The 19961-nt window shown below is 39.4% G+C and overlaps 1 pseudogene; it reads right to left on the bottom strand.

Moving 5' to 3' along the window:
* Window positions 1-11133: 11133 nt before the first annotated feature.
* LOC112823362 (tubulin polyglutamylase complex subunit 2 pseudogene) lies at window positions 11134-12121 on the bottom strand (annotated as a pseudogene).
* Window positions 12122-19961: the final 7840 nt, after the last annotated feature.

Raw genomic sequence — 19961 nt, 5'->3', positions numbered from 1 at the left:
CTGATAAGAACAATTCAGCCAAATGGAGAGCTGCCTGACACTCTGGACACTCACTATTGTCATTCAGGTGCTATCTCTTGCTTATATTAATTAAGAAAAATAAACACTGCTCCATGTTGCCACATACTGTCAAAGCAAATACACAGTGGGAAGCATAATCCATTTGCCTCACTGGAAGTTCCTACTACTGAACTAAGCCATTTGGAAAAATTTTTTAGCTTAGCTCAGGGCGACTTTATCAATTGCTGATTCTAACCTCCAATGCCAACATTTATTAAGCTTCTACTCTGGGCCAAGAACTATAAATGTGAGGAAAGAGATAACTCTCCATTTCTCAGGGCTCTTGCAACTTAACTAGAAATTTTTATGATGTAGACATAGTATTTTATATTTATTCATCCACTCAGCAAGTATTATATTAAAAAATTAAGCACCTAGATTCTAGAAGGTGGGGATCAGTACTGAACCTAAAAGAGATGGTTGCTGCCCAATTTCTAATGAAGGAAGTCTGACTGTAAACAAATAAAAAAGTAAAATGCATAGCAAAATGATAGAAGCCAGTAAGTGATATGAAGAGAAATAAAGAAGGGAAAGAAGAAATACAGAGTACTCAGGATGGGGTTGGGAGGATTATTCTATAACACATGGTCAAGGAAGACTTAATTGAAACACATTTGAGAAATCAGAAAGACAGGGAGCAAGTGATGTGGCTATGAGGGAAAAGGTGTTTTAGGCAGAGGAAACAAGTGAATGGGCGATGAAGGGAGATTATGCTTCATTCTAGCAGTCAAGGGCCAGCCAGGAGGTGGGTGTGGCTGGAGGGGAGTGAGAGAAGGAGGAGTCGAGTGTATGGAGGAAAACTGTACATCAAGCAGAGCCTTGCAGCATCAATAGAAGCTTGGCCATTATTCTGAATGATCTGGAAAGCAGAGTGGGGGGGTGAGGGGGGACGAGGTTCAGCAGAAGAGAGACATGATCTGCCTTGAATTTGAGAAAGTGGTGACAAACAAAACAAACAAACAAACAACAACAACAACAAAAACCCTCCAAAAATGCACTTTTAAAAGTAAAAAAAAAAAAAAAAAGAATTTGAGAAAGAACATTCTGGGTCCTTCTGAAGAATAAATGGTAGCGTAGTAGAGAAGCAGAAAGACCAGATAAGAAACTACTGCGGTAATCCAGGTAAGAAATGCTGGTGCCTAGGACCAGGGTGATAACAAGAGGCCAGATTTTGGATGTATTTTAAAGAGAGAGAAATAGGATTTACTGATGGATTTACTATAGGGTGTGAGACAAACAGAAGAATTGAGATTGACTCAAAGGTTTGGAGGCACAACACATGGAAATATAGGGTTGCCATTTACTAAGCCAGAGAAAATTGTGAGGGAAGGAGTGAAATTATGAATTTGGTTTCTGACGTGATAAGTTTCAGGTGTCCCATATTAATCTGGGCTCAGGAGAAAGATCTGTGGTTTAGGTGTAAATTGGGGGACATTGACATAAAAGTGTTTTGTTTTATTTGTCCCCAGGAGATGAGCTTGCACAATGGGTGAGTTAATAGAGTAGAGAACAGATCATTGGTGAGGGCTGGTAATATTTAAAAACTGTGAACACAGGAATGAAGTAGCAAAGGAGCCAGGGAAGAAGAGACCAGGAAGCCAGGGGCCAAGCTAGGAGAGACGGTGATGTCATGGAATTCAGGTTAAGAAAGTATTTCACTCAGGGAGAGAATGACCAATGCATCATGCATGCTTGGAACTAATTATATGTTCCACAGGAGTTCATAGGACAGAGTTATTCTTAAGGTTGGAATAGGAGCCATAGAGACACTCTGTTTTACAATGGAGCCATGACTGGTGGAGAGAGGAAAGCATTTTAAATGAGAGATACCCCATATTAGCAAATGCTGCAAAATGCTTACCATGTACCAGGTACTGTTCTCAGAAATTTACATATGTGATAAATATGTATAAATATATAATCTTAAAAATCTATGAAGTAGGTACTAGTATTGTCTCTTGTTATAGATAAGTGCTTGGGATTACATAAATGGTTTGAATTGGACAATATGGTTTCAGAGAGCATCTTCTTAATGCCTTTATCCTGCTACTGTTTATTTTAATTATTTTTTTAATTTAAATTCAATTTAATTAACATATAGTGTATTATGAGTTTCAAAGGTAGAATTTAGTGTTTCATCAGTTACATAGAACACCCAGTGCTCATTCCATCAAGTGCCCTCCTTAATGCCCATCACCCACTTACCCCCTCCCCACACCCACCTCCCCTCCACCTCAGTTTGTTTCCTGTAGTAAAGAGTCTCTTACAGTTTATCTCCCTCTCTGTTATTGTCTTATTTTTCCTCCCCTTCCCCAAGTTCATCTGTTTTATTTCTTAAATTCCTCATATGAGTGAAATCATATTTGTCTTTCTCTGAATGACTTATTTTGCTTAGCATAATACCCTCTCTCCTTCCACCCACATTGTTGCAAATGGCAAAATTTCATTCTTTTTGATGGCTGAATAATATTCCATTGTGTGTGTGTGTGTGTGTGTGTGTGTGTGTGTACCACATCTTCTTTATCCATTCATCTGTTGTTGGACAACTGGGCTCTTTCCATATTTTGGCTATTGTGGATGTTGCTGCTATAAACATTGAGATGCATGTGCCTCTTCAAGTCACTATGTTTGTGTCCTTTGGATAAATACCTAATAGTAAAATTGCTGGGCTACTACTGTTTTTGTAGGTAAACCCATGGAGTTAAGAAAAGACTTAACTAGATTGATAAACCATGAATAGACTAGTTTGACTAGAATGGAAGATTTTTTTTACAAGAGCAAGTGAAGTTCAAAGCAAGGTCAGGACTATATAACATGGTATGGGCAGATCTTGATGGTTTTCCACTTTATTCCATGGGCAGTAGGGGGACATTCATGTTTCTAAATGGTACAATTTTGAGTTAATATTTCCTCATTTTCTAAGAGACACATGACCACTTAACCACAGACTGATAAAAGTTCAGAATTTGAAACATTCTTATAAATCCTAACAGTGCAGAAACTGAGACTGGACATTTAAATTAGTTCTCTAAAGTCATACAGCTATTGGTAGGGGCATCAGGAGGACTGGACCCAAGTCTGTGCCACTTATCCTCACACATTTACCAGCAGAAGTTAATGATTAGGCTGTAACTAACTTAAAATTGGCCTGGATCTAGTGACTTGGGTCTAGTTTTAATCTTTCTTTTTATTTAATTGTATATTTTATTGTGAAATATTTTAACATAAGTTCATAAAATAAATTTAATAGGCACTTCATTTCAATTTGCAGCTTTAGGCCTAAAACCTCTAAGAACAAAGGTAATCCAAGGAGAATCACCTGTAAAATGTTTAGTAGGTACAGCGGACATAGCTTATGTTCTGCCCACATCCTCTCTGATCCATGCATAGCAGTCCAAATTCTAATAGTCATCCCTGCGTTTTTTCATTGGGGAGGGCTTCCCTTGTTTGGGTTTCCAGAACCTACTCTGTCCATGTTCTTGGTAGGTTAGAGAGGCCTGGGAGGTAATATTCTCCAGGAGCAGACCCAAGGCAATGACTGCCGGGGTGGGGTATAATTCCAAGTCTCCCTTACCCCTTAGCCACTACAATGAATTTCCCCCTATGATTAGTGTCCTGTTGCTCACTGTAATAACTGATTGAATAAAGCACCCTTTATGGATTTCCCTTCCTTTCACTTCCTTCTCTCCCTGCCAGTGTCACCTTCACTTCCTAAGTCAACTTTTTCACATCGTGGTCTCAGTATTGTTTCTAGAAGAACCTAAAGGAATACCACACATGTACTTTAAATAGAAATTAGGCCATCCCTGTTGCCCTTTTATACAAATAGAAGTTTTGTGTTCTGCTGATGATTGCAGTGTTGACCTGTGTGGTGGTGGAGAATGTGCCAGTTCTGATTTTTAATTTGCATTTCCTGTCATCCAGAAGATGAATGCAGGTCTTGCCTTTCCGGCACACCTTCAGGAAAAGTCACTGACTTGTGTCCCTTTGTCATCTCATTTCAGCAGGGGCTCAGGGCACCAGGCCTGATGGGACACAGCAATTGCTAGCAAGAGACAGAGATGCAATTTCACATTCCTCTTTCTTAAGTAGAGAACACACTGGAATAAGCAAGGCAGTTGCTTCCAGTTTTAATTTAAATTAAAGAGCATTTGTGTCTTTGGCCAAGCTCTTGAAGCCACACTCTGAGAGTTAATAACAGTGGGCTGGGCAAAAGGGCCCCTGATTTGCTGTGCTCCCCTCTTCTCTGGGTAATGCCCCTCCATGCTCTGGAGGGGGTAATCCTCCATGCTCACTGGTAATCTTATTTCTCATAGATGGATCCTAATATTAACATGAAATGCCACTGTAAAATTCCTCACTGAGAGAAGGGGATGAACAGTTTCCTAAGACATTAATTTCTTAGAGAGATTTTATGAGCAGTAGTTCCATCTCTGATGATTAAACAGGCACATGGTTGATAAATGAAGCTCTGAGGAAGGGAATTCATGGTTTTATATCATGCAAAGCTTCAGATTCTTTCATATACATTATATTATATAATTGCCCTTAAAGTTATTAATGAACAAAATGAAGATCAGAGAGGTTGAGTGACTTGCCCAAAGCAACATGTTATTTAGTGGTGGGGCCAATATCTAAATACAAGCCTCTCTGATTCAAAGCCACAGTTTTTTAACAACATTGCCCTGCTTAAAAGTAGAGGGTGAAGAGAAGAAATGCCCCAGCATGAATTTTTTCCTACATTCCAGAATGTGAAGCGATGCTGAGACAAGGTTAACAGGGGACTTTGAGCCAAATAAGAAGGGATGGGGTGTTTTGTTCAGTTCTCTTTCGTTTTGTTTTTCAGGCTCAGGATGTATTCAGGAGAAGAAATGAGTGTCTTAAAAATGAACTTCAATTACAGTAGATATCAAAGGCTGTATCTCTGACATGGAGCTAAGAGTAACACAGGTCAAGAGACATGTGTGACCGGAATCCAAGGAGAATGATGGTATCAAACCTGGTGTCCCCAGAGTGTGAAGGGTCTGACTACTCTCTGGGCACACAGGCCATTCCCTACAGTCCTAGGCATGCAGCCCAGAGGGAAGCTGGTTCTCAGAAACTGTGTGAAACCCAGAGAGCCTGCTCAGCCTCTGTAATAGATATTTTCTGCTGTGTGAGAAACTATCACAAAACTTAAAAACTTAAAACAACCAGTATTTATTTAGCTCAAAAATTTGTGGATCAATTGATTGGTTCTCCAGGACTAAGTTGGCTTGACTGATCTTTATTGGGATCCCTCAAGCATTTGTCATCCCTTAGCTAGCCTGGGCTGGTGACTGAATAATCAAGGGCAGCCTCACTCTCGTGTCTGGCAATTGACCAGCTCTTGTCCAGATTGACAGATGTGACTGCACTTTGTGTCATTCATATTCAGCAGGTTAACCCAGGCTACTTCTCCTGAGGGAGATAGGGTACCAGGAATAGAAAAAAAGGCAAATCTCAATGGACAAGTTTCCCCCAATGATAATCTCTTGTAAAACTGTAGTACAGTATCACAGCCAGGTTATCAACATTGATACAATCAAGACACAATTTAATCACCACAGGATCATTCTTATTACCCAGTTATAGGCATATCTATTTCTCTCTTGCCCCCATCTCTTCCTTAACTCATGACAAATACTAGTCTGCTTTCCATTTCTATAATTTTGTCATTTCAAGAAGCTTATATCAATGGAATCACAGAGTATATAACCTTTGCTTGAGATTCATCTATATTGTTGCATGTATCAATAGATATTATCGTTTTACTGCTGAGTAATATTCACGATATTGCAGTCTGTTTAGCCATTTACCTATTGAAAGACCTTTGGATTACTTCCAGGTTTGGGGTTATTTTGAATAAGACTACTATAAACATTTGTGCACAGGTGTTATGTGGACATAGTTTTCATTTCTCTGGTATATATGATGAGGAATATAGTTGCTGAGCCCTATGATATTTGCACATTTCGTTTTTAAAGAACATTTCAAAATGTTTTCCAGAGTGGATGTATCATTTTATGTTCCACCCAGCAAAGATGTGATCCAGTTTCTCCAGAGCCTCATCAGCATTATTGTTGTCTGATAGATCAGTAGTGATATGTTATTTTGGTGTTTATTTGCATTTCCCTAATGGCTAATAATGTTGAACATCTTTTCATGTGCTTGTTTTCCATTTGCATATCTTCTTTGGTGAAATGTTTCTTCATGTCTTATGTCAATATTCTAATTGGATTTTTTTAACTTGTTGAGTTTTGAGAATTCTTTATATAGTCTATGTACTAGTCATTGTCAGTTGCGTAGTTTGCAAATATATTCTCCCAGGTTGCAGCTTATCTTTTCAACCAATTCACAGGGTCTTTCATAGAACAAAAGTTTTTAATTTTGATGAAGTTCAGCTTATCAATTTTTTAAAAAAATGTATCATGCTTTTGGTGTCATCGCTAAGAACTCTTCACCAAGTGCTAGGTCCTGAAGATTCTGTTTCCTTTCTACATTGTCTTCTACTAAAAGTGTTATCATTTTATGATCATTTTGAGTTAATTTTTGTATCAGTTGTGAGACTTGGGTCAAGGTTCATGGTTTGGATTTTGTTTTGTTTTGTTTTTGTCTATGGATATCCAGTTGCTTAAACACCATTTGTTGAAGAGGTTATTCTTCCTACATTGAACTAATTTTGTACCTTGTTTTGAAAAGCTGTTGGTGGTACTTCCAAATTTTCAGTTTTATTTTACTGATATATATGTCTGTCCCTCTGTCAATACCACACAGTCTTGATTACTGTAACTCATTATAAGTCTTGAAGTCAAGTAAAATTATTTCTCTAACTTTATTGTTCTTTTTCAGAATTATATTAGCTATTCTGTTTGCCTCTCCATATACATTTTAAAATAATATCTATTATTATGCAAGAATAAATCTTACTAGGATTTTGATTGTAATTGTGTTTGAACTATATAACAATTTGGGGAAAATTAACATCTTTATTTGTTGAGCCTTCCAATCTATAAACACTGTATGATTCTTCATTTATTTATATCATCTTTGTTTTCTTTTATCAGCATTTTATAGTTTTAACCATATAACTCCTGTACATGTTTTGTTAGATTTACACTGAACTAATTTATTTTACGAGCAATTATAAATGGTTTAAGTGGTATTGTGTTTTTAATTTTTGTCCAAATGTTCATTGTTAGTATATAGAAATGTAATTGATTTATGAACATTTATCTTCTATTCTGCATCTTTGTTGAATTCATTTAACTCACTTACTGGTTCTAAGGGTTTTTTTTTTTAGATTTCTTTCAGTTTCCTACCAGATAACCATGTTATCTGCATATATGGACTGTTTTATTTATTCCTTTCTCATTTATATTTCATTTTCTTTTCTTGACTTTTTATTCTTAGCTAAAACATCTAGAACTATGTTGAGTAAATGAGGTGAGGACGGACATCCTTGCCTTATTCCCAATCTTGGGGATGGGGGAAATATTCAGTCTTTCACATAAAATATAATGTTATGTTACATTTTTTCTTATCAAGTTGAGGACAGTCTTCTTTATTCCCAATTTTCTGACAATTTTTTTTTCTGAATTAGTGTTAACTTTTTGTCAAATGCTTTTTTGTTTTTTTTCTTTTTAAAGATCTTATTTATTTGGCAGAGAGAGACACAGTGAGAGAAGGAACACAAGCAGAGGGAGTGTGAGAGGGAGAAGCAGGCTTCCTGCAGAGCAGGGAGCCTGATGTGGGTCTTGATCTCATGACCCTGGGATCATGACCTGAGCCGAAGGCAGACGCTTAACGACTGAGCCATCCAGGCACCCCACAAATGCTTTTTTCTTTATCAGCTTATAAGATCATGTCATCTTTCTCTTTCTTTCTTTATTATTATGGTTATTTCATTGAATGATTTTTGAATAATGACACAGCCTTTTATCAACAAAATTTACCTCATGAAGTAATGGTGTACAATTTTTAAAATATAATTCTGAATTCTATTTGTTACTATTGGGTTAAAGATTTGTGTGTCTATATTTGCAAGGGAAATTGATCTGTTAGTTTCCTATTATATGCTTTTGTTTCATTTTTGATAATAGAGTAACATGGTTTCATAAAATGAAATGGAAATCATTTCCTTGTTTATTTACTGAAAAAGCTTGGGCAGAATTGGGGTTAATTTTTTGTTAAATATTTGGTAGATTCTCTAGCCTAAATATCTGGGTTGAAATAAAAAAACTCAACTTAAAAATGGGCAAAAGATGTGAACAGACATGTTACCAAAGATGATTGCAAATAAGCCTCAGCAACCCTCAGTTTGTTTCCTGAGATTAAGAATTCCTCATATCAGTGTGGTCATATGATACATGTCTTTCTCTGATTGACTTATTTCACTCAGCATAACACCCTCCAGTTCCATCCATGGCGTTGCAAATGGCAAGATTTCATTCCTTTTGATGTCTGCATAATATTCCACTGTATATATGTACCTCTTCTTCTTTATCCATTCATCTGTCGATGGACATCTTGGCTCTTTCCACAGTTTGGCTATTGTGGACATTGCTGCTATAAACATCGGGGTGCACATACCCCTTCAGATCCCTACATTTGTATCTTTGGGGTAAATACCCAGTAGTGCAATTGCTGGATCGTATGGTAGCTCTATTTTCAACTTTTTGAGGAAACTCCATACTGTTTTCCAGAGTGGTTGCACCAGCTTGCATTCCGACCAACAGTGTAGGACGGTTCCCCTTTCTACGCATCCTCGCCAAAATCTGTCAATTCCTGACTTGTTAATTTTAGCCATTCTGACTGGTGTGAGGTGGTATCTCATTGAGGTTTTGATTTGGATTTCCCTGATGCCGAGCGATGTTGAGCATTTTTTCATGTGTTTGTTGGCCATTTGGATGTTTCTTTGGAAAAATGTGTGATCATGTCTCTGCCCATTTCTTGTATGGACCATTTGTTTTTGGGTGTAGAGTTTGAGAAGTTCTTTATAGATTCTGGATACTAGCCCTTTATCTGATATGTCATTTGCAAATATTTTTCTCCCATTCTGTCGGTTGTCTTTTGGTTTTGTTGACTGTTTCTTTTGCTGGGCAGAAGCTTTTTATCTTGAGGAAATCCCAATAGTTCATTTTTGCCCTTGCTTCCCTTGCCTTTGGCGATGTTTCTAGGAAGACGTTGCTGCAGCTGAGGTCGAAGAGGTTGCTGCCTGTGTTCTCCTCTAGTATTTTGATGGACTCCTGTCTCACATTTAGGTCTTTCAACCATTTTGAGTCTATTTTTGTGTGTGGTGTAAGGAAATGGTCCAGTTTCATTCTTCTGCATGTGGCTGTCCAATTTTCCCAATACCATTTGTTGAAGAGACTGTCTTTTTTCCATTGGACATTCTTTCCTGCTTTGTCGAAGATTAGTTGACCATAGAGTTGAGAGTCCATTTCTGGGCTTTCTATTCTGTTCCATTGATGTATGTGTCTGTTTTTGTGCCAGTACCATACTGTCTTGATGATGACAGCTTTGTAATAGAGCTGGAATTCCAGAATTGTGATGCTGCCAGCTTTGCTTTTCTTTTTCAACATTCCTCTTGCTATTCGGGGTCTTTTCTGGTTCCATACAAATTTTAGGATTATTTGTTCCATTTCTTTGAAAAAATTGGATGGTATTTTGTTGGGGATTGCATTGAATGTGTAGATTGCTCTAGGTAGCATTGACATCTTCACAATATTTGTTCTTCCAATCCATGAGCATGGAACGTTTTTCCATTTCTTTGTGTCTTCCTCAATTTCTTTCATGAGTATTTTAGAGTTTTCTGAGTACAGATCCTTTGCCTCTTTGGTTAGATTTATTCCTAGGTATCTTATGGTTTTGGGTGTAATTATAAATGGGATCAACTCCTTAATTTCTCTCTCTTCTGTCCTGTGGTTGGTGTATAGGAATGCCAATGATTTCTGTGCATTGATTTTATATCCTGCCACTTTACTGAATTCCTGTATGAGTTCTAGCAGTTTTGAGGTGGAGTCTTCTGGGTTTTTCACATAAAGTATCCTATCATCTGCAAGGAGTGAGAGTTTGACTTCTTCTTTGCCGATTCAGATGCCTTTGATTTCTTTTTGTTGTCGATTGCTGTGGCTAGGACTTCTAATACTATGTTGAATAGCAGTGGTGATAGTGGACATCCCTGCTGCATTCCTGACCTCAGGGGGAAAGCTCTCAATTTTCCCCAATTGAGAATGATATTTGCTGTAGGTTTTTCATAGATGGCTTTTATGATATTGAGGTATGTACCTTCTATCCCTATACTCTGAAGAGTTTTGATCAAGAAAGGATGCTGTACTTTGTCAAATGCTTTTTTTTTTTTGGAACTGAAAAGGACCAGTGAGAATTATGAAAAATAAAAAGAACATACACAATTGTACCTTCAAGAATTTCCATGGAACATTATGACCCATCAAATTAAGGTATCCACATTCTCTAACAAAAATGAACTGATCTGAGTAAGGACAGCATGAAAATATTCTAATGCAGTGCTGCCCAACAGAACTTTCTGTGATGATGGAAATGTTCCATTATCTCTGTTGTTGAATACAGAAGCTACTAGCCACATGAATACTCACAATGTGGCTAATGCAACTGACAAACTGAGTTTTTATTTATACAGCCACCTTTGGCTAGTGATTACCAACTGAACAGCACAGTTCTAATGCCTCATGGGTCAAAATCAGTGGTTTCTTCAGGGGATTTCTCTAATCACTGCTGAGGGGTGTAGACAGTTGGGGGTGGAAAGAGAGGAAAGCTCTTAGCAGCTCTATTTAACTACTTAAACAAGTTCTGAAACTCTCCACAGCTTTCAGAGGCAAGGGCTGAGGAAAGGACTCTGGGGGAGACCTGAGTATGCCCTTGAACTCCTGGCTAATGCCAACGGGAGTAAAAGGCCTAGAATATGGCTCATGCAGATGGGAAAAGGCCTATGGTGCCACTCACAGAATCTGAGGCTTGGGCCATCTGTGCATGGAAATCATTGCTGTAGGGCTGGTGGGGAGGTTGGGGTGCTCATTTCCGGACAGGGTTTCCAGGGCTAGAAAAGGATTTAGAGGTGGAGGGAGGAACCAGGGGCCCTTTCTGGCCACCTGCAGGCTGGACTGGCCCTTTCTTTTTGGGGATTAAGGTCTTGTTCTTGCCCTTGAACACTTTGCTTGGATCCAGCTTGTTCACGAAGCAGTTGGTCTCTTCTGCAAGTAGGTCTGTGTTGTAGGGGATGGGTTTATACATGTTGAACCACTGCTTGGCCTGTGGGCTAATGCCATAGCTGGTGAAGGCCTACTGCCACTGCAGCAGGCCCAGGTGCGTGATGAGCAGGCGATAGTAAGCAGTGAAGGAATCGGTGAGAAAATGCCAGTATAACGCTCTGTCCAGGAACCAGATCTCAGCGTCTTGCGCTAATGCTGGTTTCCCTCTTTTGTAGACAAGGCAAACCTTCCCATTCCCATTGCAAGGATCCAGTTCAAATATCACACTGCGAGAATCAAAGTGAGGCTTCTCTGGCTGGTTCTCACTGGCTTCAAGTGCATCATCCTCCAGGTCTGCCAAAGTTGGTGCATTTGGGAGTGAATACACCAAAGACTGGTTGAGTTGAGTCAGTTGTGCGATGCTGTTAATTGTCATGCTGCCCAATGGAATGGTGTGCTCATCCAGCTTCACACTCCATGTCATGTGGAAGTCATTGGTCATCAGGTAAAAATTCTTCACATCCTCAGGTAGCACACAGTTATTTTTTTGTTCCCATGAAGAAATCATATGATGTTCAGCAGGTGGTTTCTCTATGATAGTCACCTCTGTCACACCTGGGGAAGATTCTAGGATGCGGGTGATCCCCAGGGTCAGCTTCTCCAGGTGTGGCTTGCTGCAGCCCAGGGGCGTCCTCTCCTCCATGGCTCCCTGCTCCGCGCGCGGCGGGGGCAGTGGCGGGGGCAGCGGCAGGGACGGAGTGGGAGAGCGGGGCAGGCGGGAGGGCTGGACACCATCCCAGAGGCTTGGCCATTAAGTTCACGGCAGGCCGGGAGTTGTAGTGCTTGGCACCTGAGAGCGCTGCGGGGCGGAGATGGAAGGCCTGGGCTGCTCTGGGAGTAGTAGTTCCACGGCACACTTGTTGCCTCGGCGGTCGCTCCACGCCACAAAGCCCTGACAAATGCTTTTTCTGCATCTATTGAGAGGATCATATGATTCTTGTTCTTTCTTTTGTTAATGTATTGTATCACATTGATTGATTTGCGGATATTGAACCAACCTTGCAGCCTAGGAATAAATCCCACTTGGTAGTGGTGAATGATCCTTTTAATTTACTGTTGGATCCCATTGGCTAGTATTTTGGTGAGAATTTTTGCATCCATGTTCATCAAGGATATTGGTCTGTAATTCTCCTTTTTGATGGGGTCTTTTTCTGGTTTGGGGACCAAGGTAATGGTGACCTCATAAAATGAGTTTGGAAGTTTTCCTTCCATTTCTATTTTTTGGAACAGTTTCACAAGAATAGGTATTAATTCTTCTTTAAATATTTGGTAGAATTCCCCTGGGAATCCATCTGGCCCTGGGCTTTTGATTGTTGGGAGATTTTTGATGACTCCTTCAATTTCCTTAGTGGTTGTAGGTCTGTTCAGGTTTTCTATTTCTTCGTGGTTCAGTTTTGGTAGTTGATACAGCTCTAGGAATGCACCCATTTCTTCCAGGTTCTCTAATTTGCTGGCATGGAGTTGCTCATAATATGTTCTTAGAATTGTTTGTATGTCTTTGGTGTTGGTTGTGATCTCTCCTCTTTCATTCATGATTTTGTTGATTTGGGTCATTTCTCTTTTCTTTTGATAAGTCTGGCCAGGGGTTTATCAATCTTGTGAATTCTTTCAAAGAACCACCTCCTAGTTTCGTTGATCGGTTCTACCGTTCTTTTGGTTTCTATTTCATTGATTTCTGCTCTGATCTTTATTATTTCTCTTCTGCTGGGTTTAGGCTTTATTTGCTGTTTTATCTCTAGCTCCTTTAGGTGTAGGGTTAGGTTGTGTATTTGAGACCTTTCTTGTTTCTTGAGAAAGGCTTGTATTGCTATATACTTTCCTCTTAGGACTGCCTTTCTGTATCCCAAAGATTTTGGACAGTTGTGTTTTCATTTTCATTGGTTTCTATGAATTTTTCTAATTCTTCTTTAATTTCCTGGTTGACCCACTCATTCTTTAGTAGGATGCTCTTTAGCCTCCATGTATTTGAATTCTTTCCTACTTTCCTCTTGTGATTGAGTTCTAATTTCAAAGCACTGTGGTCTGAAAATATGCAGGCAATAATCCCAATCTTTGGTACAGGTTGAGACCTGATTTGTGACCTAGGATGTGATCTATTCTGGAGAATGTTCCATGGGCACTAGAGAAGAATATGTATTCCATTGCTTTGGGATAGAATGTTCTGAATATGTCTGTGAAGTCCATTTGGTCCAGTGTGTCATTTAAAGTCTTTATTTCCTTGTTGATCTTTTCCTTAGATGATCTGTCCATTTCAAATAGGGGGGTGTTAAAGTCCCCCACTATTATTGTATTGTTGTCAATGAGTTTCTTTGATTTTGTTATTAATTGCCTTATATAATTGGCTGCTCCCATGTTAGGGGCATAGATATTTACAATTGTTAGATCTTCTTGTTGGATAGACCCTTTAAGTAGGATATAGTGTCCTTCCTCATCTCTTATTACAGTATTTGGTTTAAAATCTCATTTGTCTGATATAAGGATTGCCACCCCAGCTTTCTTTTGGTGTCCATTAGCATGGTAAATGGTTTTCCACCCCCTCATTTTCAATCTGGGGGGTGTCTTTGGGTCTAAAATGAGTCTCTAGTAGACTGCATATCAATGGGTCTTGTTTTTTTTTTTTATCCAATATGATAGCCTGTATCTTTTGATTGGGGCATTTAGCCCATTTACATTCAGGGTAACTATTGAAAGGTAGGAATTTAGTGCCATTGTATTGCCTGTAAGGTGACTGTTACTGTATATTGTCTGTGTTCCTTTCTAGTCTATGATGATTTTAGGCTCTCTCTTTGCTTAGAGGACCCCTTTCAATATTTCTTGTAGGGCTGGTTTTGTGTTTGCAAATTCCTTTAGTTTTTGTTTGTCCTGGTAGCTTTTTATCTCTCCTATTTTCAATGACAGGCTAGCTGGATATAGTATTCTTGGCTGCATATTTTTCTCATTTAGTGCTCTGAAGATATCATGCCAGTCCTTTCTGGCCTGCCAGGTCTCTGTGGATAGGTCTGTTGCCAATCTAATATTTCTACCATTGTAGGTTACATATCTCTTCTCCCGAGCTGCTTTCAGGATTTTCTCTTTGTCTCTGAGACTCGTAAGTTTTACTATTAGATGTCGGGGTATTGACCTATTTGTATTGATTTTGAGAGGGGTTCTCTGTGCCTCCTGGATTTTGATGCCTGTTTCCTCCCCACATTAGGGAAGTTCTCTGTTATAATTTGCTCCAATATACCTTCTGCTCCTCTCTCTCTTCTTCTTCTGGGATCTCAATTATTCTAATGTTGTTTCGTCTTATGGTATCACTTATCTCTCAAATTCTGCCCTCTTGATCTAGGAGTTGTTTATCTCTTTTTTTCTCAGCTTCTTTATTTTCCATCATTTGATCTTCTATATTGCTGATTCTCTCTTCTGCATCATTTATCCTAGCAGTTAGTGCCCTCATTTTTTATTGCACCTCTAATAGCCTTTTTGATTTTGACTTGGTTAGATTTTAGTTCTTTTCTTTCTCCAGAAAGTGTTTCTCTAGTATCTTCCATGCTTTTTTCAAGCCCAGCTAGTATCTTTAAAATCATGATTCTGAACTCTAGGTCTGACATCATACTAATGTCCATTTTGAGTAGGTTCCTGGCAGACAGTACTACCTCTTGTTCTTTTTGTTGAGGTGATTTTTTTACATCTTCTCATTTTGTCCAGAGGAGATTAGATGAATGAGAGACCAAAATGCTAACAGTGTAACAATGTCTTCAGAAAATATACTCGAAAGAAATCAGAAAAGACCTGAAACCAGGGCAAAAGAAAGGGAAAGAAAGAAAAAAGAAAGAGAAAAAAAGAAAAAGATAAAAACAAACAAAAACAGAACAAAACAAAAAGAAACAGAATATGGTCAAATATGATCAGGCTGGTGCATAGATCAGTGCCACACACTAGATTTTGGGTGTATTTTGGTCTGTTAGAAGAAACTGCCTCCCAAAAGTTTAAAGAAAGACTTATATGTGTACAAAATAAGGGTTGATACGATGAAGGGATGGAATATGACACTAAAGATGAAAATTATAAAAAATTTTATAAAAGGAATTGATAAGAAGTTGTTTGAAAAAAGAAAGAAGAGGACTAAAAAAAAAAGTAAGATAGAAAAAAAAAGGGGGAGAGAATGTCTCAGGCAGGAAACTAGAACAAACCATACACTAGGGATTTAGGGTATATTTTGATCTGTTAGAAGAAACTGTATCTCAAAATTTTTAAGAGAGAACAACTTATATATATATATGCCAAAAATAAGGGTATCTACTATGAAAGGATAGAATATGACTCTAAAAATGAAAAATAAAAATGTTTTTTAAAAAAAGGGATTGATAAGATGTTGGTTGAAAAAGGGAAAAAGAAAAATTAAAAAAAAAAAGACAGTTAAAAATAAAAAAATTAACTTTGAAAGACTAATGAATCATGGTAAAAAGCCATGAATTGTATGTGCAGTATTCCCCTAGCGCTGGAGTTCTCCCGTTCTCCTTGATCGGTAAACTTGGTCTTGGCTGGCTGTTGTTGCTGATCTTCTGGGGGAAGGGGCCTGTTGCCATGGTTCCCAAATGTCTTTGCCGGAGGCGGAATTGCCCCATCCTTGCTGCGGCCCGGCTAAGTAATCTGCTTGAGTTTGCTCTTGGGAGCTTTTGTTCCCTGAAAGATTTCCATATAACTTTGGAGGACGAGAGTGAAAATGGCGGCCTCCCAATCTCTGCCCCGGAGGAGCTGAGAACTCAGGGCCCTGCTCCTCAGTGCGCCCCCAGAGAAAAGCAGTCAGGCACTCCCGTCTCCCAGGTCTCTGGCCGCACTCCGTGCTCATCCGGCCTGTGACCGAGCATTTCTATCTCTGGCACCCGACTCGGTGTGGAGTCTCCAAACCCAGCAGATCCCTGCGGTGCACTCCCGCGCCACTCCTCCCAGGGGAGGAAGGGGTTTCCCTGGATCTGCTGCTTGTTGGGTCCCTGCTGGAGGAGCAGTGGCCTGACTGTGCCGCGGATCACGGTTTATGGCAACCCAGAACTGAGAGCCCGCACCTCGGCTCCGTCTCTGCAGCCGGCTTCCCTGCTCTGATACCTAGGAGCTCTGCTGCGCTCAGGCACCCTCAGTCTTTCTGTGACCCCGAGAGTACTGAGGCCACACTATCCCATGAGTGTTCCATCCCCCGCTTAGCCACTGGAGTGACATCCTTCAGTGGAGCCAACTTCTAAAAGTCCCAATTTTTTGCTCCGCGGCTCTATCACTTGCCAGAAGCAGTCGACAGAGGCCCCCTCCCCCGCCGTCTATCCTCCTGAATATCGCCTCGGATTCACTTCTCTGCACGTCCTACCTTCCAGAAAGTGGTCGCTTTTCTGTTCAGAGAGTTGTTGCTATTCTTTTCTTTGATCTCCTGTTTAGTTTGTAGGTGTTCACAATGATGGTTTGATCCCTATCTGGCTGAATTCCTGAGACCAGATGACATTCAGGTCTCCTAGTCCTCTGCCATCTTGCTCCACCCCCCTCCATTTGGTTTTTCTATATATACTATATTTCTTTGCCGAACTCTCTTTTTTTTCATTTGTTTCATGCATGTTTCAATTCCATGTTGAAACATTTTTATGAAAATTGTTTAAAAATTCATTGTTATAACACCCAGTGCTCCGTTCAATGCATGCCCTCTTTAATACCCATCACCAGGCTAACCCATCCACCCACCCACCCTCCCCTCTAGAAACCTCAGTTTGTTTCTCAGAGTCCATAGTTTCTCATGGTTCCTCTTCCCCTCTGATTTCCACCCCCTTCATTTTTCCCTTTAATCTATTTATTTATTTTTTTAATTTTATTTTATTCTGGTAAGTATAATATATATATGAATCAAAAGATATGCAATTTTAAAGATTATTTATATATACTAAAATATATAACAAATGCTTTAGACTAATCACTGTGGGCTTTTGTCTCTCATTTAAGCCTGTATTTAAGTCATTACAGTTCCCTTGGTTTTAAGTAAAATAAATTTATTTGAATAAGAAAAAAAAATCATTGTTAGATTATTCTAATTTCTCTCTTAGTATTGATTTCTATTGATGTCTTTTTTAAATTCATTGTAAGATCTTTCTTTTTCTTTTTATTAGTGATTTTCAATTGAAACAGTAATTGCGGAGAATCCTCATTACTGCAGGGGAGGCTGGGAGTTCTGTTTCTCCACTAAGTCTCTTCACTAGGTTTCCATGTAGGAACATGTTTTACTGCTTCTCATATGTCCTTCACTGACCTCACAAGGAGTGGTGCTAATGTAGTTAATACTGGATGATGGTAGAAGTTTTGACTTCCTCTGACACAGCTTAATCAGAGAGAGAGAAAGATGCCTCATTACTTCTGGGTAAAGGTGGGAAGGTGGAAGTCCATGCTCCCTATGTGATCTTCACATTCTGCTGAGGTATATTGGTGGATGTCTAATTGATGCTCTATGGATAAAAGTCTTAGCTCCCTACTCATATTTTTTTTAAAAGATTTTATTTATTCATTTGTCAGAGAGAGAGAGCAAGCGCAAGCATGGGTGTGGCAGGCAGAGGGGGAAACAGGCTCCATGCCAAGCAAGGAGCCTGACTTGGGACTCCCAGGACCCTGGGATCATGACCTGAGGTGAAGGCAGACACTTAACTGACTGAGCCACCCAGACATCCCCTTACTCATACTTCTATGACACTACACCAAAAGGGACATGGGACAATTTGTTACAGCTTGTTATGGGTGCAGGTCTAGGCTCTCCCCTTGCTGTTTGCTGACATGACTGGCCGGGGGGTGGTTGGGGAGGCGTAGGGGATGGGCAGGTATCACAGTTGTTTCTATGATGTTTGGCCAGAAAAAAAGTGTTTACTGTCTAAAAGTTTTCTGTCTTGCTAGGTTTCGCTTTTCGTTTTATACAGAGAGAAAGTTTTTGTTGGGGCTTTTGTCTGTACCAGTTAGCATTTTTAAATTTCCAGCACTTACAGCTCCAAGTTTGGGATACATGAGGCCAAAAAGAAAATTCAGGTACTCACTACTATGCCATGCTTGGGTTCTGGGGTCTCTACCCAATCTACCTTCTTTTCTTCATCTTTCAGAGTCCTCTTATGATTGTTTTATGCATAATATTCAGGGTTTATAATGGTATTTAGGGGGAAGAACAGGGAAAAGTACATCTATTCCATCTTCCTATAAGCAATAATCCTCAAGCACTTTTAAAGTCCCTGCTTCACAGCCACAAGACCAATCCTAAGTGGTAGAGAAACTGACTTCACCACATTATGGGAAGACCTTCAAAGTCATGTTGCAAGACTGTACATGTGGGATGGGAAGGAATTGCCAGTTATTGCTATAATCTATCCAACCCTCTCTGATGGATGAGAGATGAGGAGAGAGATATGGAGCAAATATATAGAGAGAGTCGGGAGAAGAGGAGGGAGATGGAAAAAGAGATATCAATAAGGTTGTTCATAAGATTAAGAGCAACTATTATGGATAACATAGTTGTCAAGAAAAAAATCTCAATTGGTAAAAGCTGCAATATTACACAGGTGTGTAATAAAAAAGCATGTTAACAAGCAATTAAAAATGTGGGAGTGTTGGAGCACCTGTGTGGCTCAGTTGGTTGAGTGTCTGACTCCTGGTTTCAGCTCAGATCATGATCCTGGGGTCATGGATCAAGCCCTGTGTTGGGCTCCAAGCTCAGGGGAGCCTGCTTGAGGTTCTCTCTCTCCATCTCCCTCTGCCCTAAACCCCATTCTCTCTCTCTCTTTCTAAAACAAATACATAAATCTTTTAAAAATGTGGAAGTGTCAAAATGAACATACAATTTCATGTGGGTGGTAAGAAAAACATAGGCACATGGAGATGGTATGACCAAAGTATTCCTTATGGTCTTTCATGGTTTCTTATTTTCCAGCATGATGAAAAATTTTTTTTTAAAGAATTTTACCAATAAAAAATGTTTCACTGTGTCTAATGTACTTTTAGAATGAATTCTGATGTTTTTTAAGTTTCTGAAATCTAATTTTTTGCCACTTACAGAATGTCCAAGTTCTCCCACGTTATGTCTGTCAGTGACTGAGAGTAATTAGAGATAAAGTTTGAGATCACTTGCAACTTTCCTCCTAAAAGAAAACCTCAAACTCTTCTATCTCCTGTTGATTCATCCATTTTTCAAAACAGTATGTTCTGAGTTCAGTGTATAGCATAAGTATTTCCACAGAAGCTGGGGCAGCTCACTGCAAGACCAACTTCACCACCATGATGTAGTCTAGCCAGTCACATCAAGGGACATCTCCATACCAGCAACACTGCAACAAATGATTCTAAGGTGCTGAGTCAACTTCATTCTGTTCTGTGTTTCAAAATACTATGTGTTAAGTGCTTTCTTTGTGTTAAATACTGTGCTAGGCAATCTGCATAAAATATCTCATTTACCAAGTTGGGTGTATTATGTTCACCATTTTACAGAGAAGGAAGCCGAGATTTAAAGGAGTTGATGCCTATCAAAAGTCATACTGATAGTAACATAACTAGGAATCCACCTCAGTTCTCTCTAATTTAAAGGTCTAGCCACTTAACCACAATTTCACA

Source organism: Callorhinus ursinus, unplaced genomic scaffold (assembly GCF_003265705.2).
Source record: "Callorhinus ursinus isolate GAN/ISIS: 27379988/994484 unplaced genomic scaffold, GSC_fseal_2.0 scaffold1, whole genome shotgun sequence".
Classification (NCBI taxonomy): domain Eukaryota; kingdom Metazoa; phylum Chordata; class Mammalia; order Carnivora; family Otariidae; genus Callorhinus; species Callorhinus ursinus.
Note: the sequence above shows the minus strand (reverse complement) of the source record. Positions and strands in the feature narration are given on the sequence as shown.